This window comes from Triticum aestivum, chromosome 6A (genome assembly GCF_018294505.1).
Source record: "Triticum aestivum cultivar Chinese Spring chromosome 6A, IWGSC CS RefSeq v2.1, whole genome shotgun sequence".
In the NCBI taxonomy this organism is placed as follows: domain Eukaryota; kingdom Viridiplantae; phylum Streptophyta; class Magnoliopsida; order Poales; family Poaceae; genus Triticum; species Triticum aestivum.
This window is the reverse complement of record NC_057809.1, coordinates 426,666,341-426,691,392: the sequence shown is the minus strand read 5'-3', so window position 1 is coordinate 426,691,392 and position 25,052 is coordinate 426,666,341.

Genomic DNA, 25,052 nt, shown 5'->3' with positions numbered 1-25,052 from the left:
GCTCTTTGTCTGTCTATGACTACAACAAATTGTTCCAGAAGCTTGCCCGCTTTGCCAAGCAGGACGTGCCTGATGAGAAGAGCATGATATATCAGTTCAGGGGTGGTCTCAGAGAAGATATTCAGCTCGCTCTTGTTCACTTTGAGCCCTTGAGATACGATGAGTTCTACAACATGGCACTGAAGCAAGAGGCTGCTCAGTTGAGGTGTGATGCTTCCAGGAAGCGAGTCAGAGATGTTACTCCTTCTTCCTCTACTCAAGTGGCCAAGCAGCAGAAGTTTCGGCTTCATCCTCCTCCGTTCCGTCAGCCATATCAGCAGAAGAGCAAAGGTGGCAGTGGTTCTTCCCACCCACCCAACCCAGGCTTTCAGAACAAGACTTCGTCTCAACCTCCAAGATCGAGTGCTCCGTATCACCGTCCACTTTCAGAGGTCACGTGCAACAAGTGCCAACAGAAGGATCACTATGCCAACAAGTGTTTCAACTAGAGGCGTCTTCCTCCTCCTCCTCCTGTCAGATCGGCAAGTACAGCTGTGGTCAAGCATAACCCCAAGTACGCCAAGGTCAACATGGTGAATGCAGCCCAGGCAGAGGACTCGTCAGATGTGATCATGGGTAACCTTCCTGTTAACGATGTTCCTGCAAAAGTTCTTTTTGACATGGGTGCATCGCATTGCTTCATTTCCAGACCTTTTGCATCTACGCATGGGTGGTTTTCTCAAGTTATGCATAAGCCATTAGCAGTCGTCTCTCCGGGTAGATGCTTGCTTGCTAACTACAAAGTTCCGGATATTTCTATCTCGATTGGTGATTTCAAGTTTCTGGCTTCCCCAATGATCCTTGGTAACTCGGATATTCATCTTATTCTCGGGATGGATTGGCTTTCTAAGCACAAGGCTCAGCTTGATTGTGCAGCCAGGCAGATTCAATTGACTCATTCGTCTGAGGATGTAATTGTCTTTGCCGCTCGGGATAATACTATCCGTCTGTTTTCTCTCAATGAGAAGGGTGAATTGGATGCCATCTCTCAAATTCCAGTCGTTTGCGAATATCAAGACGTCTTTCCAGAAGAGCTCCCAGGAATGCCTCCGCACCGGCCAGTTGAATTCGTTATTGAACTTGAGCCTGGCACAGAACCTGTGTGCAAACGTCCTTACAAGCTCGGACCTGAAGAGTTGAAGGAGCTGAAGAAGCAACTCGATGAGCAAGAAAGAATGGGTCTTATCCGGCCTAGTTCCTCTCCGTGGGGTTGTGGTGTTCTTTTTGTGAAGAAGAAGGATGGAACGGACCGACTTTGTGTTGATTACCGTCCAGTGAACAAGAAGACCATCAAGAACAAATACCCACTTCCCAACATTAATGAGCTGTTCGAACAACTCAAAGGTGCCCAAGTATTCTCCAAGCTTGATCTCCGTATGGGTTTGTAAGTGCATCTAGTGCCACCCCTAGTTGGTTTTGGAGTATTGACGACAAACCTAGTTGAGGGACTAACGTGTTTGTGAGAATTGCAGGAAAACACAGGTAGAAGTCCCTCATTGATTCGGTTTTATTACTAGAGATGACCCCTAAAAATGTATGAAGACATTGAAGACAATGGTGGTTTATGAAGATATTCATATTGAAGACAATGACATGAGAAGACTCCCTATGAAGCTTATGGAACTCGAAGACTTAGATCCTTCGTAGTTTTATTTCATTTATGTTGTGTCATAGGAATCACCGTACTGTTAAGTGGGGTCTAAGAGAACCAGTCAGAATGACTGAAGTGATGCCTAATTAAAATCCTATGTCTTCGAGCGAAGACTTTGAGAGAAAATCTTGTCCAGAGTCAGACAAGTCAGCTTTACTTGTAGCCCAAGTAAAGTTGCCGTGTGAGTTCAAAATTCGACCGTTGGTACACGTGTCAGTTCCTTAGTGACCCAGGGTCATTTCGGACAGATCAGGTCGGGTTGCCAAGTGGCTATAAATAGTCCACCCCCACAACCATAAACGGTTGGCTGCTCAGATTTCAGTGCACGGCTTTTGTCGTTTGAGAGCAACCCACCTCGAAGCCTTTGAGAGAAAAATTCCTAGTGAGGAGAAAAGCCCTAACCACCCAGAGCCAGAGTAAATTGGGCATCACTTAAGTCTTCGTGTCTGTGTGATCTGAAGACTTATTACACTTGAGGACTGTGCATCCTCCAGACGGTTAGGCGTCGCGTTCTGAGCATCCAAGAGAAATTGTGGATTGCCAGTGAACGAAGTCTGTGAAGGTTTGGGAGTCTACCTTGAAGACTTACCATGAGTGATTGGCGAGGTCTGTGTGACCTTAGCTCAAGGAGAAAACGGTGAGGACTGGGTGTCTTGGACTAAGTGTCCTTGACTGGGTGTCCGGGACTGTGTGTCCTTTGGTTTAAATACCTAGCCGCTCCAACCAGACGTACAGTTGTCACAGCAACTGGAACTGGTCCAACAAATCATTGTCTTCAACGTGTCACTGGTTTCATCTTCACTTCCTTTTACTTACAGTTATTCATTGTGAAGCCATTGCATGCTTGCTTTATCTTTTGTCTTCACAACATGAATGTATGATCTGTTTGGCTTCATAACTTCTTCCTACCTGATCCTTATTACACTGAAGTTGTTTGTCATTGCGCTTTCACTCTATTGAATACATGACCATGGCTGGCCTAGTGTAATCTAACTTCTGCTGCATAGTAATAGGCATAATCTTCACTGTTTGTCTTCATAACTCTCACGTTTTGAAGACTTTCATAAAAATCGCCTATTCACCCCCCCTCTAGTCGATATAACGCACTTTCAATTGGTATCAGAGCGAGGTGCTCCCTTGTTCTGTGTGATTCGGTTTAACCACCTGGAGTTTTAGCTATGTCGACTGCAGGGATAATCAAAGTCTCCGCTGCTTGCCCCGTCTTCGATGGAACTGAATATCCCTACTGGAAGAATAAGATGCGCATGCATCTTGAAGCCATTGACGTCGACCTATGGTATGTCGTCGAAAACGGCGTTCCCAAGGCTGGAGAAGGTGTCACTGCTGCTGATGTCAAGAAGTTCGTTCAACTGGACTCTACTGCCAAGAATATCATCTGTGGTCATCTGACCAAAGGACAGTATGGTCGTGTGAGTGCCTTGAAGACATCCAAAGCTGGTCTGGGACTGGCTCTCCAAGGTCAATGAAGGCATATCAACCCAGAGAGATCAAAGAATCAGTGTCCTTCGCAATCTCTTCAACCGCTTCAAGCGAAATGACAATGAGAATGTTCAGCACACCTTTGATCGGCTCACTGACATCACAAATGAGCTTCAAGCCCTCGGCGCCACTGAGATCACCAAACATGAAATCGTCAAGACGCTGCTGAGATCACTTGATAGTTCGTTTGACATTCCTGGCCCTGATGATTCAAGAATGTCCTGATTTCAAGACACTCGATCCGTCTGACATACTTGAGAGGCTCAACACACATGAGTTTCAGCTTTCTGAGAAAAGAGATATCTACGGTCCAAACTATGGGCGAACTCGTGCTTTGAAGGCAAAAGCTGTCTCCTCATCTGAAGAAGAATCTGACTGCAGTTCTGATGATCCTGAAGACATTGGAAGAGAACTTGCAATGCTAGTGAAGAAGTTCCAAAAATTCACCAAGAAGAAAGGCTTCAGAAAATCTTCACGATCAAGCTCAAGGAATGATGAAGCTTCTGCTCATGACTACAAGAAGAAAACATGTCACAAGTGCAAGAAAACTGGGCACTTCATCTCTGAGTGTCCACAGTGGGACAATGAGAACTGAAGGAAGAAGAAGAGCAAAGAATATGATTCTGACGACAAGAAAAAGAAGAAATACTCAAAGTCTTCTTCCAAGTCTTCATCAAAGTATTCATCACACAAGAAGAGCTCATCTGGCAAGGCACGTGCGTTTGTTGGCAAGGAGATGGATTCAGAGGAGGAGTCCGCATCTGAGGAGGCAGAGGTGGAATCTGAGGAGGAGTCTGATTCTGGCATTGCGAGTCTGGCTACAGCATACGTCGCCAAGTCCATCTTCAACACTGAAGACAATAACTGCATCACCGACACCGACGCAAATGACAAGAACGACTCCACTCCTACCTATTGCTTCATGGCACGCGGTGCCAAGGGAAAGGTCTCCAGCACAAAAACAAAATCTTCTGATGCTATTGCTGGGGACCATAAAAATCTTGTGGGGCGCAAGATAAACTGCCCAAATGGCATCATTATGTACTTCGTTCCTGAATCGCATGCTACTCTCCCCATTAGTCCTAATCTGGATCTAAGTTTTCATAACCCACTGGTTTGTCAAATGTTTATGCTTCACAACACTCTTCGTGAAGCCTATCCCCCTAACTGCACTGTAGGGTACGACACCAGCGACTTCAAAGTCTTCAGAATGGATTATTGACAGTGGGTGTACAAATCACATGACTGGCAGAAGAAGCCTTTTTATGGACTCGACTTTATGTCCATCTGACAAGAGCCACATTACATTTGCTGACACTGGTAAAAGTAAGGTATTGGGTCTAGGTAGAGTTGCAATCTCAAAGGATCAACACATGGATAAAGTCATGCTTGTTGAATCCCTTGGCTTCAACTTAATGTTTGTCTCAATGCTTTGCGATTTGAATATGATTGTAATGTTTGGCAAATATCGCTGCCTGGTGCTAGTGGAATCTGACAAATCTCTAGTGTTTGAAGGGTATAGGAAAGGTGATTTGTATGTGGTAGATTTCTCAGCAGGACCAAAACTTGCAGTATGTCTTCTTGCAAAAGCTTCAGAATGCTGGCTTTGGCATCGAAGGCTTGGGCATGCTGGCATGAGGAACCTCCACACCCTTGCGAAGAAAAAGCACGTCTTAGGCATCGAGGGCGTCAAGTTCAAGAAAGATCACTTATGCGGTGCCTGTGAAGCAGGGAAGATGACAAGGGCAAAACATCCTTCGAAGACAATCATGACTACTACACAACCCTTCGAACTGCTTCACATGGATCTTTTCGGTCCCACTCACTACTCAACTTTTACTACTTCTGCATGCCTCTATGGCTTCGTAATTGTTGATGATTATTCTAGATATACTTGGGTGCACATAATCCTTTACAAGACTGAAGTGCAGGATGTCTTTAGACGCTTCGCAAATCGAGCTATGAACAATTTTGGCGCTAAGATAAAGCACATCAGAAGTGACAATGGCACTGAATTCAAGAACACTGGCCTTGATACATATCTGGATACCTTGGGCATCACACATGAATTCTCAGCTCCATACACGCCACAGCAGAATGGCGTCGTCGAACGCAAGAACAGAACACTCATTGAGATGGCCAGAACAATGCTAGATGAATACAAGACTCCAAGAAAATTCTGGACTGAAGCCATTGATACTGCATGCCATACAATCAATCGTGTTTATCTTCACAAGCTTCTGAACAAGACTTCTTATGAACTCCTAACTGGCAAGAAGCCAAATGTCAGTTACTTCAGAGTATTTGGCGCAAAATGCTGGATCAAGGACCCACACCACACCTCAAAGTTTGCACCAAAAGCACATGAAGGCTTCATGCTTGGATATGGAAAGGATTCACACTCCTACAGAGTCTTCAATCTCTTCCACTACAAAGTGGTTGAAACAGTGGATGTGCGATTTGATGAAACCAATGGATCACAAAGAGAGCAATTGCCAAATGTGCTAGATGAAGTTCCAGCAAATGAATCAATCAAGCTTATGGGAACTGGAGAAATTGTACCTTCTGAAGCTCATCCTGAAGAAGAACTTATCATCTCAGCACCTGATCCACATGAAGACAATGCTCAGCCTGAAGATATACCTTCAAATGACCACATAGATCAGCAAGAGCAAAGTCTTCGCCCCACACACCCTCGTGTTGCAAATGAAGTACAAATTGACAAAATACTTGACAGCATCAATGCACCTGGTCCACTCACTCGTTCAAGGGCAACTCAGCTAACAAACTTCTGTGGGAATTTCGCATTCGTCTCAATATCAGAACCCAAGAAAGTTGAAGAAGCCTTCATGGAACCTAAATGGATTCAAGCTATGCAAGAAGAGCTTCAATAGTTTCAGCTGAATAATGTATGGGAACTGGTTAAGCGTCCTGATCCACGGAAGCACAACATAATAGGCACCAAATGGATATACCGCAACAAGCAAGATGAGCATGGTCAAGTTGTCAGAAACAAAGCTCGTCTCGTTGCTCAAGGATATACTCAAGTGGAGGGCATTGACTTCGATGAAACATTTGCTCCTGTGGCTAGGCTTGAAGCCATACGCATGCTGCTGGCCTATGCAAATCATCATAACATACTTCTCTATCAGATGGATGTGAAAAGTGCCTTTCTCAATGGCAAGATTGAAGAAGAAGTGTATGTTGCACAACCACCTGGCTTTGAAAATCCAAAACATCCTGATATGGTATACAAGCTCAACAAGGCACTGTATGGCCTCAAACAAGCCCCTAGGGCCTGGTATGATACACTCAAGTACTTTCTGAAAAGCAAAGGCTTCATACCTGGTTCCCTGGATCCCACTCTTTTCACGAAGACATATGATGGTGAACTGTTTGTGTGCCAAATATATGTGGATGACATTATCTTCGGCTGCACCAATCAGAAGTATAGTGAAGAGTTTGGATATATGATGCAAGAGCAATATCAGATGTCCATGATGGGGGAGCTGAAGTTCTTCCTCGGTCTTCAAATACGGCAACAACGCAACGGCATCTTCATATCTCAAGAGAAATATCTTAAAGAGTGCCTGAAGAAGTTCGGTATGCAAGACTGCAAAGGCTTCACAACACCAATGCCAGCCAAGCATCATCTGGGTCCCGACGACAATGGTAAAGAGTTCGATCAAAAGGTATACCGCTCCATGATTGGGTCTTTGCTTTATTTATGTGCATCTAGGCCAGATATCATGCTTAGTGTTTGCATGTGTGCTCGATTTCAAGCGACACCAAAGGAGTCGCATCACTTAGCTGTGAAGCGAATTCTTCGATATTTGGCTCACACCCCAACTCTAGGATTATGGTATCCAAAGGGCTCAGAGTTTGATTTGGTTGGATTTTCGGATGCTGATTATGCTGGTGACAAAGTTGATCGCAAGTCTACATCAGGCACATGTCACTTTCTGGGACGATCACTTGTATGTTGGTCTTCAAAGAAGCAGAACTGTGTATCACTCTCCACTGCTGAATCTGAATACATTGCTGCTGGATCTTGCTGCGCTCAGCTTCTGTGGATGAAGCAAACACTCAAGGATTATGGCATTCATCTGAAGCAAGTGCCACTTTACTGCGACAACGAAAGCGCCATCAAGATTGCCAACAACCCAGTTCAGCACTCGAAGACAAAGCACATTGAAATTCGTCATCACTTTCTCAGAGATCATGTTGTGAAGGAAGACATTGATATCATACACGTCAACACTGAAGAGCAATTGGCAGATATCTTCACAAAGCCCTTGGATGAGAAGAGATTTTGCAAGTTACGGTGTGAGCTAAATATCTTGGAATCCTCAAATGTCCTGTGATCAGGCACACATCCTAACACTTAAGCATATTGATGACTTAGATGTGCAACACACGAAGTAGCGTATATCTTCAAACAATGAAGACATACATTCTAAGTGTGAATACATTAATGTGGAATTTGACTTCGGAGCGCCACGATAATTGTGCGCCGTGTCTGGGTCTAATACTTCCTATACGGTGGGTAACGCCACCACCAAACGTTCCATTTTGAAGTGTTTCTCTCATGGCGTTACCTCTCAATGTCTTCACATTTGGTTTGGCTTCATTCTCAATATGTCTTCATGATTATCTTCACTGCGTTGATTATATGGATATATATGTACTGATGTTCTGTCCTCTACAGCATTCACTTATAGCTATGTCTTCTTGGTTGAATCTTTTGAACTAAGTGAATGTGATCGGACCCTAACCTCTCTATGCTTTCTATCTCAAACTCTATCTCTCCAAGTCATATGCATTCTGTTGAAACTGTCAAATGTCTTCACTGTGTCCTTGTCAGCTGAAGACATAGTGACAACCATAAAAGTCCGTTTTTAATGCTCATTCCTCCACATAAGATCCGGAGAAGCAGGAACGACCGCCCGACAATTTAGGCGTGCGTGGGACGTGGAACAAATCCCAATCTTCCTCTAACTGGCCACACATGCCTCAAATGCGAACCGCCAGGGGTACCTGCGTAATAGTGCAGTGCCGCCTCTATCCCTATAAATATACGATTCACTGCGGTCATTATCTCCTTCTTCCACCCTCGCACGAACCCTAGCGCCACCGCTAGCACTCGACGACGCCGGCGACGAAGCGCTTCACTGCCGCAACCTCTCCGACGCCGTTTTCACACCGACAGCGGACATCGCTCTCTCCGCCGTCGCCGTAAGTGTCTTCCGTCGCCAAGTTAGGGCACGGAGGATCGAACTGCTCGACCTCAACTCTCACTTCGTCTAGCAGTTCCAAGTGTGGTAAATAAAACCTCTTTTTACAGCCTCTTTTGATCCCATAGTTCAGTCACTTTCTGCCATAAGGAGTTTCTCTTCACATCAGTTAGTTATCTCGCTACATCTCATGACATGCCTAGTATATTCACTTGTGCTTCATAAGGTAGTTAGATTCCTCACTTGCACTGATCTATGGGTTCGTACAAATCTGGAACCAACTTCTTATCTATGAGTGAATGTCTTATCACAATGAGGTCTATGTCTTCTAAACCGATTTATCTTCAAAATCTTCTGAGAATGCATATGACCTCTTCCCCTTCCCTCGCACCTTAATGCTGTCACAGGTACATGTCCGTGGGAGAATCCTTTGGTTCTCATAGTCTGCATTCATTTGCAGAGTACTTGCAGCATCACATCAACTCTCCTGAAGCCAGTTCTTGCAAAAGGAAGCCTTTGAAGCCTTTGAACATCTTGAAGCCTTCCAAGTTATTCATGGCTTCAGAAACAGCAGCAAGGAAGGGAGGCAGACAGCGACGTGGTGAAACGTCCAAAGATCTGCCTGATGAATTGGCAGAGATGTACAAAACTGATCCTGAAGAAAGCTATGGTCAGCGCAAGACACGAATCCAATGGATTCGAAGATATTGGGCAGAGCAATGGTTCCACTACCGCTTTGTCACTCAGGAATATGCGGAGAAGTGCGCCATCAAGAGACCGTGGGGAGACGTACTATACAAAAATCTCGTACCCAGGTCCAGAGTCGAAGCCATTGCTCAAGGCTTCTATCCATGCATGGTGAGAGGACCACAGCCAGCTGAAGCACATCCGTCATCACTTCTCTGGTGCCGCGATGATAATCTCTTCAAGCGCAACTTTCAGTTTGCACAACAGTCAGCGAAGATAAATAAGATGAAATTTGGGCTTGACTTCAACCCTGGTCCCTCCTCACCAAGGGCAGATGGCACACGCGACGCCGATCCCAATATCATCGGGCCGTATGCCAATCTTGCAGGCCTCATCACTCGCATCCTAGTCCAAGGGACTGCTGTGAATGACCCTCCAGCAGATACTGAGTCAGATGACGCCCCTGCTGCTCCGAAGCCAAAGCAGAAGAAGCCAAAGCTCCAAAAGCTTCAAAGCCAGCCGCTTCTCCCAAGATCGCAAGAGTGAAGCCTTTAGCAACTGCACCTCCTGAAGCCAGTGTGCAGTCAGAAGGCTTATCACGAGTGTCCAAGCCCCAAGAAGCCAAGAAGCCTCAGCCACACACAGGCAAAGAGCTCACAGCTGCTGACATTCTGCGCTGCGAAGCCATTGATCTCTCAAGCGATGAAGATCTTGGAGATGATGCTCTTGAGCAGCTCATCAAGAGCAAGGAGGAGGCTGAAATCTTCAACAATCTGCCTCTGTTTGATGTCGCCATCATCCACAACTTCATCGATGAATGGTTTGACACACCAGACATAAGCTTCAATGATCTGCAGCTGCCCATAGGCCTCAGCGTTGCCTTTCAAGGTGCAATTGCTTCAGAACTTGCAATAGCCCAGCGAATTGTAGAACTGAAGCAGAAACTTGATTATGAAAAGGCTCAGTTCAAGAAGCACGTGGCCAAGCTCAGCGTGCAAGAAGTGAAAAACTTCAAGATCATGTTGCACGAGCTGAAAGAGAACTTTCTGAAGACGCGTGTTGAAGCTCAAGGCTCGCGAGAGCGCATGAAGACTTTGGCTGATCGCTGCGTGCAGGCCTACAATGAGGCAGAGAAGCGCAAGGCACTTGGGCATCCCGGCATTGACCCCAGGATGGCCGTGAAGAAGAAAAAGAAGGCTGTTGTGCCTGAACCTGAAGCGCCAAGGTCAGAAACTGCTCCGATTGTCTTCCCCGCTGCAACGACTGGCTCGAAGCCAAAGAGTCGATCAACCGCCTCACAGCACAAGAAGACACGGACTGCAGAGGCTGAAGCTAAGAAGAGAAAACATTCTGAAGCCTCTCCTCCTGAACCCATCATCAAGAAGCGCAAGACCAAGAATCTCGGGCTGCTCCCACAGAGCCCTTGACAGTTGAACCCCTCTCCGTCCGCTATCCTGACGCAGATCGTCAGTTGACTGTGCATGAACCCAACGCTGAAGACATTCCAGCAGACGAACCCAACGCTGCTGAAGACATTGGTCTCCAAGACAATGTGCAAGGTGATGCAGCCCTTCCTCAGCTTGAGACAAGCGAACTGATCAGTATTGGTCGTCCATTGACGCCAATCACACAAGATGCATCGTGGGCAGATCGCCCACAGGAGGAAGATGAGCCACAACCCACTACAACTCCACCGGCGCCTACATTCCGTAGGCTTCGCAAAGGGCCAAGGGCTCAGGTTGCTGACGACATTCCGGCTGCATCAGCCGAAGAGCATGCAGAGATACCACAAGCTCCAACTCCCCCACACCAACAAGAAGCAGTTCTCCAGGAGAACGTGCCTGAGTCTGCAAATGTTGAGGCTGCCACAAACAACGCCGAAGCAAATGTGGAGCCCAACCCAACAATAGCTTCAGAAGACAATGAAGCTACTACTCCTGAACATTCTATGCCTGAGTCTGCTGCCGGACCACAATTCAACTATCATATTGCGTATAGACCCCAGGTCCAGAAGCCGATCCCACGACTACCAAGGTTCCCAGGTCCTGCATCAGCTCCTGGTTCCTTCAACATCAACGGCTTCAGGGCAGATAACACGTTTTTTGACCGCTCCAAGAACCCTTAGTCAAGGGAACGGATTGTATCAGATAGGTTCTGGAGCCATCAACAGCGCAGCTATTATTCATGCATCCTCTACAACCAAGGCCACATCTTTCCTCACAAGCGCCTTGAGGTTGAAGCTGTTGCTGATCTGCCTGGTCTGGAAGAAGCACTGGATTGCTTCAAGCAAGTGGGTTTGCTGCCATTTATCACTGATGAAGAGCACTGGAACGAAGAGCTTCTGCTCCAGTTCTATGCCACTTTGCATATCAAAGGCTATAACAGAGATCCGAAGACATGGATTCTGGAGTGGATGACAGGCAATATCCATCATGAAGCCAATGCTTTCGACCTAATTGAGCTTACCGGCCTTCCCACTCCTGGCGAATTCTTTGAAGAAGGGTGCCAACTCCATGCTGAAGCAATTGAGAGCATATTTCAGCGTCCTGAGCCAGATATGAGTCAGATGCTCTCAATAATGAAGCCACTGCCTCCTAATGCACCCTATCCAACTAGGTTCTTTGTTGAAGACTTAGAGTACCTACCCAGAACAATATATCACATCATAAGGCGGACTCTATGGCCTGTAAAGGGACACTCTCGATATGCAACAATTGATGGTGCAATGAAGACTCTCATCTTCTGCATTCTTCATGGCAAATGCTTCAATGCACAGGACCTCTTCATCCGTCACTTTGCAGCGTCTGCCTCAGAACTGTTTGGATTAAAGTTCTATGCTCCTTGGGTTATGAGGCTGATCAAGCTTCACTCTGCAATCTCCTATCAACCCTCAGCCCGCAACCATAGGATATTTTTGCCAGATGTGGACACATCTGCTGAAGCAATATATCCAGAGCCTGGCAAGCAACCATTAAGTCTTCAAAATGCAGAACACCAGAGCTTCACTCAAAATATTGAAGGTGTTGAAGCTCTCTCCCGAGTGTATCCAATGGCTGGCACCACACGTGCCCCTGCATCAACTGAAGCCACTGACAGCACAGCTGCCAAGAGACCCAAGAAGCGCGCTCGAGCACTCAATGACCGAGAGCTTCTTGTGGCTCTTCACCAAAAGCAAGATAGGCATCACGACTGGCTCAAACGGCAGATGAGAAGCATCATGCAAGACGTCAATCGCATCAGAAATCTGGCAACCAAGAATGCATTTGTCGCACACGAGACCTGTCGCCGCACTTGGAAAGGCCTCACCATGATGAGCAATGAAGCTGAACTGCAAGAGGATGGCTTCAGAGAGAGATTCCAATTTGACTCCACGCCTCCAAGAAGAGCTGTGATGCGAAGCACACCATCACTTGAAGAGTCAGAATTCTCTTCTTCTGCTGCCACCGTGTCTGCCCGGATTATTGAAGAAGACGACGACGCGACATCATCTCCACCTGCTTCAACACACGTCGAATCTGCACCAAGCTCATCTGCACCGCCACCAAACCACTCCACCGATCCTGCTGCGCCTGGGAACGCGTAGAAAACTCTATGTCTTCAAACCTTTTTGGTCATCACTGACAAAAGGGGGAGAAGCATGATGTTTATAGTCTTCAAGCGGGTCACTTTGGGCGGGTGCCTTTATATTTTGCTACATTTTGCTTCGTGCTTACAACTCCCGTTTTTGCTACATTTGCTTCTTTGAGTTGTAACACTTAGCCTTGATGGCCGTCTGCTACCTGTTTGTCACTCCGTTATGCGAAGATAAATTCCGCATGTGCGGCGATAAATTCCGCACTCATCTCTTACTGCAGACGTCCATTTTCCATTATGCATGTCATTATCTTCATATACTTTCACATGCATAGTGGATTGTCATCATAAGTTGAAGTGGATCTCCACAAGTACAACCTGCCATGTGCATTTGCATTCAAAAGGCAAATTACTTATATGCACATCTTCAGGGGGAGCCCTTGCAACTTATGAAGACAAATTCCTTTACTATTTCACAAATTATGTTCCCCGTTGAAAACTTCAACTAGTTTGTCATCAATCACCAAAAAGGGGGAGATTGTAAGTGCATCTAGTGCCACCCCTAGTTGGTTTTGGAGTATTGACGACAAACCTAGTTGAGGGACTAACGTGTTTGTGAGAATTGCAGGAAAACACAGGTAGAAGTCCCTCATTGATTCGGTTTTATTACCAGAGATGACCCCTAAAAATGTACGAAGACATTGAAGACAATGGTGGTTTATGAAGATATTCATATTGAAGACAATGACATGAGAAGACTCCCTATGAAGCTTATGGAACTCGAAGACTTAGATCCTTCGTAGTTTTATTTCATTTATGTTGTGTCATAGGAATCACCGTACTGTTAAGTGGGGTCCAAGAGAACCAGTCAGAATGACTGAAGTGATGCCTAATTCAAATCCTATGTCTTCGAGCGAAGACTTTGAGAGAAAATCTTGTCCAGAGTCAGACAAGTCAGCTTTACTTGTAGCCCAAGTAAAGTTGCCGTGTGAGTTCAAAATTCGACCGTTGGTACACGTGTCAGTTCCTTAGTGACCCAGGGTCATTTCGGACAGATCAGGTCGGGTTGCCAAGTGGCTATAAATAGTCCACCCCCCACAACCATAAACGGTTGGCTGCTCTGATTTCAGTGCACGGCTTTTGTCGTTTGAGAGCAACCCACCTCGAAGCCTTTGAGAGAAAAATTCCTAGTGAGGAGAAAATCCCTAACCACCCAGAGCCAGAGTAAATTGGGCATCACTTAAGTCTTCGTGTCTGTGTGATTTGAAGACTTATTACACTTGAGGACTGTGCATCCTCCAGACGATTAGGCGTCGCGTTCTGAGCATCCAAGAGAAATTGTGGATTGCCAGTGAACGAAGTCTGTGAAGGTTTGGGAGTCTACCTTGAAGACTTACCTGAGTGATTGCGCGAGGTCTGTGTGACTTTAGCTCAAGGAGAAAACGGTGAGGACTGGGTGTCTTGGACTAAGTGTCCTTGACTGGGTGTCCGGGACTGTGTGTCCTTTGGTTTAAATACCTAGCCGCTCCAACCAGACGTACAGTTGTCACAGCAACTGGAACTAGTCCAACAAATCATTGTCTTCAACGTGTCACTGGTTTCATCTTCACTTCCTTTTACTTACAGTTATTCATTGTGAAGCCATTGCATGCTTGCTTTATCTTTTGTCTTCACAACATGAATGTATGATCTGTTTGGCTTCATAACTTCTTCCTACCTGATCCTTATTACACTGAAGCTGTTTGTCATTGCGCTTTCACTCTATTGAATATATGACCATGGCTGGCCTAGTGTAATCTAACTTCCGCTGCATAGTAATAGGCATAATCTTCACTGTTTGTCTTCATAACTCTCACATTTTGAAGACTTTCATAAAAATCACCTATTCACCCCCCCCCCTCTAGTCGATATAATGCACTTTCAGGGTTATCACCAGATTCGCATTCGTGAAGAAGATATTCCCAAGACAGCATTCAGAACAAGCTTTGGTTCATATGAATACACTGTCATGTCTTTTGGCCTCGCCAACGCTCCTCCGACGTTCTCTCGCATGATGAACTTCATCTTCAACGCCTACACCAATGACTTCGTTTTGGTCTACCTCGATGACATTCTGGTTTTCTCGAAGAACAAGGAAGATCATGCCAAGCACTTGCGTTTGGTTCTTGATAAGCTCAGGGAACATCAGTTCTACGCCAAGTTCTCCAAGTGTGAATTTTGGCTCGATGAGGTTCTTTATCTTGGTCATATCATCTCTGCCAAGGGCATTTCCGTGAATCCCGAGAAGGTGTCCGCAATTGTGAATTGGGAACCTCCTCAGAACGTGAAGCAACTCCGCAGTTTTCTCGGTCTCGCAAGCTATTGCCGAAGATTTGTTGAAAACTTTTCTAAGATTGCGAAGCCTCTCTCAAATCTTCTTCAGAAGCACGTCAAGTACATTTGGTTTCCGGAGTGTGATATTGCTTTCAACACTTTGAAAGAGAAGTTGATCATTGCTCCAGTTCTGACTCCGCCTGATGAATCCAAGCCGTACGAGGTCTTTTGTGATGCCTCTCTCCAAGGTCTTGGCGCAGTATTGATGCAAGAGAAGAAAGTTGTTTCTTATACATCTTGCCAGCTGAAGCCTAATGAGAAGAACTACCCCACTCATGATCTCGAGTTGGCGGCAGTTGTGCATGCTCTTTTGACTTGGAGACATCTTCTATTGGGAAGAAAAGTGGACATTTTCACTGATCACAAGAGTCTCAAGTACATCTTCACTCAGCCTAATCTCAACCTCAGACAAACTCATTGGGTCGAAATGATTCAAGAGTATAATCCGAGTATCGAGTATACTCCAGGCAAGGCCAATGTGATTGCTGACGCTTTGAGCAGAAAGGCCTACTGCAACAGTCTGATTCTCAAGCCTTATCAACCCGAGCTTTGTGAAGCTTTCCGCAAACTTAATCTGCAAGTTGTTCCTCAAGGTTTCCTCGCCAACCTTCAAGTCTCTCCTACCTTAGAAGACCAGATTCGCCAAGCCCAGCTTCTTGATGCTATGGTGAAAAAGGTGAAGATGGGGATTGCCAAGAGTCAGTCCAAGTACAAGTGCTACCGCCTTGATGACAAGGACACTCTCTTCTTCGAGGATCGTATTGTTGTGCCCAAAGGTGAACTTCGTAAAGTGATCATGAACGAGGCTCACAATTCTCTCCTCTCCATCCACCCTGGGAGCACGAAGATGTATCAAGACCTCAAGCAAGCTTATTGGTGGACTCGAATGAAGCGCGAGATCGCTCAATTCGTGAATGAATGTGATGTCTGCAGAAGAGTGAAGGCAGAACACCAAAGGCCAGCAGGTCTCCTCCAACCTCTTGCCATTCCAGAATGGAAGTTTGACCACATCGAAATGGACTTCGTGACTGGGTTTCCAAAGTCCAAACGTGGCAATGATGCTATATTCGTTGTCATCGACAAACTCACCAAAGTGGCTCACTTTCTGCCTATCAAAGAGTCGATCACTGCAGCTCAATTGGCGGAACTCTATACCTCTCGCATTGTCTCTCTGCATGGTATTCCTCAAGTGATCTCTTCAGACCATGGCAGCATCTTTACCTCGAAGTTTTGGGATTCTTTTCAAAAGGCCATGGGCACCAACATCCGCTTTAGCACTGCTTTCCATCCTCAAACAAGCGGTCAAGTCGAGCGTGTCAACCAGATTCTTGAAGATATGCTCAGGGCTTGTGTGATCTCCTTTGGCATGAAGTGGGAGGATTGTCTTCCTTATGCTGAATTCTCCTATAACAACAGTTTTCAAGCAAGTTCGGGCAAGGCCCCATTTGAAATTCTGTATGGCAGGAAGTGTTGTACCCCTCTCAACTGGTCTGAAACCGGTGAACGTCAGCTGCTGGGTAATGACTTAATCACAGAAGCAGAAGAAATGTGCAAAGTCATTCGTGATAACCTCAAAGCAGCCCAATCCCGCCAGAAGAGCTACTATGATAGTAAGTGAAAGTGCAACTATCCCTAGGTGGTTTTGGTAATTCATAACAACATATAGCTCATTGAGCTAATGCTATTCCAAGGTGATTATTCCAGGAAAGCTCAATGATTGGCATGGCATGGATGTGAAAGTGGAACCCTCAAAATGCTAAGGACAAAGGATTGGCTCAAGCTCAAAAGCTCAAGACTCTTCATTTTATATTTTAGTGATCCAAGATCACATTGAGTCCATAGGAAAAGCCAATACTATTAAGGAGGGATGAGGTGTTGCTTAATGAACCTCTTGCTTCATGTGCTTAATGATATGCTCCAAAACCCTCTACTTTCCCATATCCACATATGACCTAAATTCTAAGCCAAACTCGGTCCTACCAATTCTTCCTATCCGGCGCCACCGAGTTTCACTTGTCATTAGCCACTGCCAAACCCTAGCAATTCGGTTCTACCGATAAGGATCTCGGTCCCACCGAGATGGGGTTGCAAACTCTCTGTTTCCCTTTCGTAACTTTTCGGTCCCACCGAAAGAGCGAATCGGTCCCACCGAGATTGCAATGTAAACTCAGTGTTTCCCCTTTATAACTTTTCAGTCTCACCGAGTTCCACTCGGTCTCACCGAAAGAGCAAATCGGTCCCACCGAGTTTGCCTGACCAACTCTCTGGTTAGATAATTACCAAATTCGGTCTCACCGAGTTTGTGTAATCGGTCTCACCGAGATTACGTTATGCCCAAACCCTAACCAAATCGGTCCTACCGAGTTGCATGTCAGTCCCACCGAAATTCCTAACGGTCACTAGGTTTACTACTTCGGTCAGACCGAGTTTTCTGATTCGGTCCCACCGAGATTGGTAAATTGTGTGTAACAGTTGGATTTTGTGTGGAGGCTATATATACCCCTCCACCTCCTTCTCATTCGATGAGAGAGCCATCAGAACACACACACCATTCCTACTCATATGTTCTGAGAGAAAACCACCTACTCATGTGTTGAGATCAAGACATTGCATTCCTACCATATGAATCTTGATCTCTAGCCTTCTCAAGTTGCTTTCCACTCAAATCTTCTTTCCACCAAATCCAAATCCTATGAGAGAGAGTTGAGTGTTGGGGAGACTATCATTTGAAGCACAAGAGCAAGGAGTGCATTACCTACACACCATTTGTTACTTCTTGGAGAGTGGTGTCTCCTAGATTGGCTAGGTGTCACTTGGGAGCCTCCGACAAGATTGTGGAGTTGAACCAAGGAGTTTGTAAGGGCAAGGAGATCGCCTACTTTGTGAAGATCTACCGCTAGTGAGGCAAGTCCTTCGTGGGCGATGGCCATGGTGGGATAGACAAGGTTGCTTCTTCATGGACCCTTTGTGGGTGGTTGCTTCTTCATGGACCCTTCGTGGGTGGAGCCCTGTGTGGACTCGCGCAACCATTGCCCTTGGGTGGAGCCCTGTGTGGACTCGCGCAACCGTTACCCTTCGTGGGTTGAAGTCTCCATCAACGTGGATGTAGGATAACACCACCTATCCGAACCACGGGAAAAACATCCGTGTCTCCAATAGCGTTTGAATTCTCCAAACCCTTCCCTTTACATTCTTGCAAGTTGCATGCCTTACTTTCCACTGCCAATATACTCTTTGCATGCTTGCTTGAATTGTGTGATGATTGCTTGACTTATCCTAAAATAGCTAAAATCTGCCAAGAACTAAAATTGGGAAAAGGTTAAGTTTTTTATTTGGTAAAGTAGTCTAATCACCCCCCCCCCTCTAGACATACTTCGATCCTACAAGTGGTATCAGAGCCTTGGTCTCCATTTGCTTGATCTCCATAGCTTTTGGTGGTCATAGCCTTGGTTTCACAACCTAGGAGAGTATGGCGTCTAGCGAGGGAAATTATCACCGTAGAGGTCCTTACATTGATGGTACTAATTTTGCTAGTTGGAAGCATAAAATTAAAATGCATATTCTTGGACATAACCCCATCGTTTGGGCTATTGTGTGTGTTGGTTTGCAAGGTGACTTCTTTGATGGGAGAGAACCAAACCGTGAAGCTACCGCGGATGAGTTGAAGATGTTGCAATACAATGCTCAAGCTTGTGATATTCTCTTCAACGGATTGTGCCCCAAAGAATTCAACAAAATCAGCCGCCTTGAGAATGCAAAGGAAATTTGGGACAGTTTGATTGATATGCACGAAGGTACCGACTCCGTCAAGGAATCCAAGTTGGATGTGCTTCAAAGCCAACTTGACAAGTTCAAGATGAAGGATGGTGAAGGTGTCGCTGAAATGTACTCTAGGCTTGCTCTCATCACAAATGATATTGCCGGCTTAGGAAGTGAAGAGATGACCGATAGATTCATCATCAAGAAGATCCTAAGAGCCTTGCATGGAAAATATGATACCGTGTGCACATTGATCCAAATGATGCCCAACTACAAAGATCTCAAGCCAACGGAGGTGATTGGAAGAATTGTTGCTCATGATATGTCACTTAAGGATAAAGAGGAACTTCACAACAAATCAAGTGGTGCCTATAAAGCCTCATGTGAAGCCCCTACATCATCAAGTGAGAAACAAGACTTCAATGAAGAATTGAGCTTAATGGTGAAGAACTTCAACAAGTTCTACAAGAGTAGAAGCAAAGATAGAAGCTCCAAGTCAAAGTCCTACAATGACAAAAGATCTTCTAGTCGAGAGCGAAACTGTTACAACTGTGGAAGACCTAGACACTATTCCAATGAGTGTACGGCTCCCTACAAGAGAAGAGAAGATTCTCCAAAAAGAAGAAGCAAAGGATCACCACCAAGAGAGAGAAGGAGTAGAGATGATCATTATGAACGAAGATACTCATGGAGAAGCAAGGATTCGGAAAGGAAGGAAAAATCATCAAGGAGCTATACAAGACGAAGACATCAAGCTCATGTTGGTGAATGGGTATCCGGCTCCGACTCCGACAGCCACTCCGAGAGAAGTTATCACTCCGACTCCGAAGATGCTCAAGATGAAGGTGTTGCCGGTCTAGCACTTGTGTCAACCAACTCCTACGACATATTTGACTCACCAAATGAAGGAATTGGAAGATGCTTCATGGCCAAAGGTCCTAAGGTAACACACCCCGAGTATGTTGATTTCAATAGTGATGAAGATGACTTGTTAGGTGATGATTTGCTTGGTGACAACTCTAGTGATGAATACTATGATGAAAGACCAATTAATCATGCTAATCAAGATAAAACGAGTGACAATGATAAGGAGAAGATTGAGGCTCTAACTAAAGAACTAAAAACTCTTAAGTTAGCTCATGACACTATCTTCGAAGATCACCGAGAACTTTTAAGAGCTCCTGAGAAACTACGCTTTGAAAAGCTCAATCTTGAGCAAGAGCATGAGTTCTTAAAGGCAATCAATGATGATCTCCGCAAGAAAAGTTCTTCTTACATTGCCAAGCGTTTACTCTTATCCACTTACATGCCTCAAGTCAAGTCTAGTAACAAGAAAGATTCTTCCTCTAGTAGTAACAATGATCATGTTAAATCCAATATTGTTGCTTCTAGTAGTTCTCTTGATTCCACTAATGATTCTCTTAGCCAAGTTACACTTGAGCAAGAAAATAGCTTATTGAAGGGAATTATAGAGAAAGGAGTGTACAAGAGCCTTGCCGGGAGTAAGCAATTCGAGGAAATTGTGCGCAAGCAAGGAATGCACCGGAAGAATCAAGGTGTTGGTTTTGAACGAAAGTTCAATGCCAATGGAGTTGAATGGGAAGAAGATCAATACCCCAAGACGAAGTTTGTCCCTCAACAAGAGAAGTATACTTCTTTCAAGGGGACACAAGCTCAAGATGATCTTCCACCACAAGACTACGAGCAAAAAGGCAAGGACAAGCTTCAAGAGGAAATTGATGCATTTGAAGAAGCTCCAAAGACCTTAGTCAAGTGGATTCCCAATACTACTTCAAGTTCCACTACATCAAGTATGACTACAACTCCAAGGATTCCCATCAAGATGATGTGGATCCAAAAGAAGAAGAACTAGAGAGTTCTTGAGGGTGACTCCGCCAACATACTTCACTCTTATCATTTTGGCAAGAACAAGTGCAATCAACTTCCACATCTTGCACTAGTTCAAGGAGTCACAAACCCTCTTGTTGGTAAGACAAGGGACAAGGTAACCTAAAAGTTTTCATGGACATCATATTTTGTGTGCATCACTCTATGTCTATGGATATCCTTGTTTGTTCCTTGTGGGACTAACCCATGTAGGTATTGAAAGTGCAATTCACTCAAATGGATAGCTCCAAGAGATCTACATCAACATTGAGCATCCACATCTTCAATATCTACATGAAGTCATCATCGACAAAACCCAAGGTTAGTTCATCCCTCTTAGGGGGGATATCACATCTAGGGGGAGCTTTACTCTAAGACTTGAGCTAAAGCAACTCTAAAGATGTGAACAAAACAATGCTCTATGTAAAAGTGGTAACCCCACTTGAGCTCAAACGATGAGTATGACCTACGATCAAGTGTTCTCACTTGACTCCTAAGTCAATATACTCATATATAGATGACCTAGTCATCGCAAATTACTTGACAGATGCTAGAATTGGTTGTGCATGCCTTGCCACATATTTCATTTGCCATCTTATTGTGTGAGCATGCTGATTGCATATTTTACTCATTCGAGGACATCCACTTGTTGTTTTGACTGTTTGGCTTTATCCTCTTTTGCCAAGTGGATGGACAAGAATGCCTAAGAACCTCCTCTAGCTATCTATGCTTTTTCTCGTCTCAAACTCTATTCATGCTGCATCACAAAATTTGATCAAGTCAGATTCGAACCACTCTGTGTGAGGAGCGCTCGGAGTCCCTGATTCGTCATAGACTTAAACTTCTAAAACCTCTTTATGATTCTCGGTCTGACCGATACTCCACTTTCGGTCCTACCGAGATCATTAAGTTGATCTAGGTTTTCGATCTCAGTGCAACCGATTTGAACCTTTCGGTCACATCGAGTTTCAGTAACTGCACGCAGTTATGAATCTCGGTGCCACCGAGTTGTTCCACTCGGTCACACCGACAGGGTCGGGCTATATATAGTCACGGGCAAAATTTGGAAATTTCTCCAAACCCCTTCGCCCACGCGATAGCCTGCTCTGCCCTCGAGGTCTCCGGATCGTCTTCTCGCCGCCAGCAGCCTCCTGTCGCTGGTCTTCGCCGTCGTCAATGGGAATTCTGCCCCGCTGTTGCCGCCGTAGCAAGTCCCCGCCGAACTAGGGTATGGACTTGATTTTTGTGCTATTCCTCGATCTGATTCCTAGCACATTGTGATCATACTGTTTCTAGCCACGTTTGATAAACTTCTATCCAGTCAAAACGCTCATAGATTAGGTTTGATTCGAAAATTCTAGGTTTAGGTTTCCGCAGAAACCATCTCGGACCCACCGAGTTGAAAAACTCGGTCCCATCGATTTGGCTTATGCCATTGCACAAGTGAGACTCGGTCTGACCGAGAATTACTTATCGGTGTGACCGATTTTGGAACTCTGTGAAACCCTAGCAGTCTCGGTGCCACCGAACTGTGACTCGGTCCTACCGATTTCACTAGTTTAGGTTCCAAAAACTGCTTCGGTATCACCGAGTTTGAAAATCGCTAGATCCGAGATGATTTCAGTGGGAAACTAAAACTAAGTTTTTGGATCATTCTTTTTGCAAAAATCTCTGCATTTTGTGATGCTCATCCACTCTATCTCCTCTATAATCTATTCGTAGGGTCAGCAGTCAGTTTGCATCATGTCAGACCAGAGTGACAGCCAAAACTTGTCAGAGCAGCAAGTGCAGTTGAGTGAGGGCACTAGCCCCTCAAGTTCCTCAGATGATGGCAGCAGGAGCACACCCAGCAACCTGCCTAAAGCTGCCACTAGACAAAGGAAGAAGAGAACCTCAGATTCTGAAGATGAGGACTATGTGGCAGAGGAAGAGGCCACTTCCAAGAGAGTTGGGCCAGCTCAAGGCTCAAAGCCAGGCCTGAAAATCAAAAGGCCAGTAGGCAGGCAGCCCATGTCAAAGGCTAGAGCCTCAACTGAGAAGCCCACTTCCCAAGAGCCAGCTGCACCTGAGGGCAAGAAAAGGAAAGAAAGAGTGAAGAAGACTATGGCTAGAGTGCTTGGGAAGGCCTCCATCATGGTAGAAGAGGATGAGGAAGAAGAGGCAGCTGCACCAGCGCCCAAGGCAGCCAAACTTATGGGAGATGCCATAAGGTCAGGGGGAGCTACATCCAAGCCCAAGGAAGCACATAAGGTTGCATCTAAGCCTAAGAGTGCACCAAAGAGAAACACAAGAAGCATCCCAGCCACTGAGAAGAACAAGGCCCTAGTGCCTGAGACTGTTGCTGAGGATCAGGAAGAGAATGTCCTTCGGAAGCTCAAGCCCAAGATCCCAGACCACAATGATGCTCATCCTGTGGCTGAGGATATGAAGCTCAGGAGAGACTCAGGGCTCAGGAAATGGAGAGAAGCAGATCCATACGCTTCTAGGAGAAGGACTGTAGTGGACTACAGGTTTCATACCAAGGAGCAGCAGGATTTCTATGAGACTGTGCTGCTAGATAAGAAGCCCATTGTCTGTGATATGCGATGGGTTGATTGGACATATATCAAGGAGAATGAGGAGCACTATCCTGGAGTGCAAGACAGCTTCATAGCTTGTGGAGTAGCTGACTTTGTTGGGCAGAAGCTCACAAAGTGGAACGAGGAACTTATCATGCAGTTCTACTCCACAGCTCACTTTTATCCGGATGGCAGGATCACATGGATGTTAGAAGGTACAAGGTACCACTCTACTGTTGAGGAATGGGTGAAGCTAATCAATTCCCCAGAGGAGCAAGCAGATGACTTGGATATCTATGCCAAGAAGAAGATGGACCATAACTCCATGTCCAACATGTACAAGGAGATTCCGAATGAAGCACTCGACACGTTCAAGTTTGGCTCAGTGCATTATCTGCTATCAGGATTGCCTATGATCAACTGGATCCTTAGGCACACCCTTCTGCCCAAGTCTGGAGATCACAAGATGATCAGAGGTCACGCGATCAATTTGCTTCATGTTTTTGACGTGCCTCAAAAATTCAAAGTCATGAGCCTCATAGTGGAAACGATCAAAAGGACTGCGGCAGATCAGAAGAGGAGCTGTGGATATGCCCCTCAGATTCAGGAGCTCATCAACTCCAAGATGGGCACGGGCGTATATTTGTTGGATAAGGAACACCTGCCTATCCGTCCAGATTTTGAGGACAATGAAGTTGTTATGACTGAGAACGAGCCATCATCTGCCCAAGCATTTGCAAAGAAGGAGAAGGCGAAGAAGGAAAAAGCTGCCAGGATGCCTACTCAAGCGGAGGCATCTGATTACTTCTTGAAGACCAAACAAGAGCAGCTTGGTTACTTGATTGCATCCACGCTGAGAATTGAGCAAAGTCTGGCCAACCTCACTAAGAATCAGCAGAGCCTAGAGAGGATCATGGAACAGAAGTTCTATGACTTGGATGTCAAAGTAACGGAAGTTCAGTCTGCAGTGGAGCAGCTCCAGGAGGACATGAATGAGAGGAGAGGCAGGACCACGACTCATGCTTTTTCTAGAGTGCCACGAGGCCCGAGGTCGTCTGTCGTGCCAGTTGCTGACACCAGAGCCACTACTTCAGCACCAGCTTCAGCTCAAACTCCAGCGACTACTTCAACATCTACAGAATCCTTCGTCCTTGGAGTGATCCGGACTCCACCACCACCTGAAGATCAAGCCTGAGCGTCGATCTAGTGCTATGCATTTTCTAGGAACTTTTTGGTAACTTGTTGCCAAAGGGGGAGAAGATGTATAGATCATAGGCTTCGAGAGAGAGTGTTGCTTTTCTCTCTTGCTTTATTTGGTGGTTCGTCGAACCTTTTCTGCTTTTGAGTGCTTGATACTACGTCATTATTTGTGAGACATCGATGATCATGTGTTTGATCATAAGCTACACTTAATGTTTGCTTAATGCTTGCTTAAATATTCTTATCATTTTGGTGATGAGTGTGATCATTCACTATTCTTGGTGATGAGTGCATGTATTTCATTCTTATCATTTTGAGCGCTCCACCAAGAAGTATGTGACATGGAAGAGTAACCCATGACTCTAACTCTTTGTGCATTTGCAGTCCAAAGCAAATTTTAAATATGCACAAATTTAGGGGGAGCTCTTACTTATCACATACTTCTCAAAGCGACGATATACTTCATGCTTATTATCTTTTGTCGAAGCTTTGATCTATATGTTGTCATCAATTACCAAAAAGGGGGAGATTGAAAGTGCAACTATCCCTAGGTGGTTTTGGTAATTCATAACAACATATAGCTCATTGAGC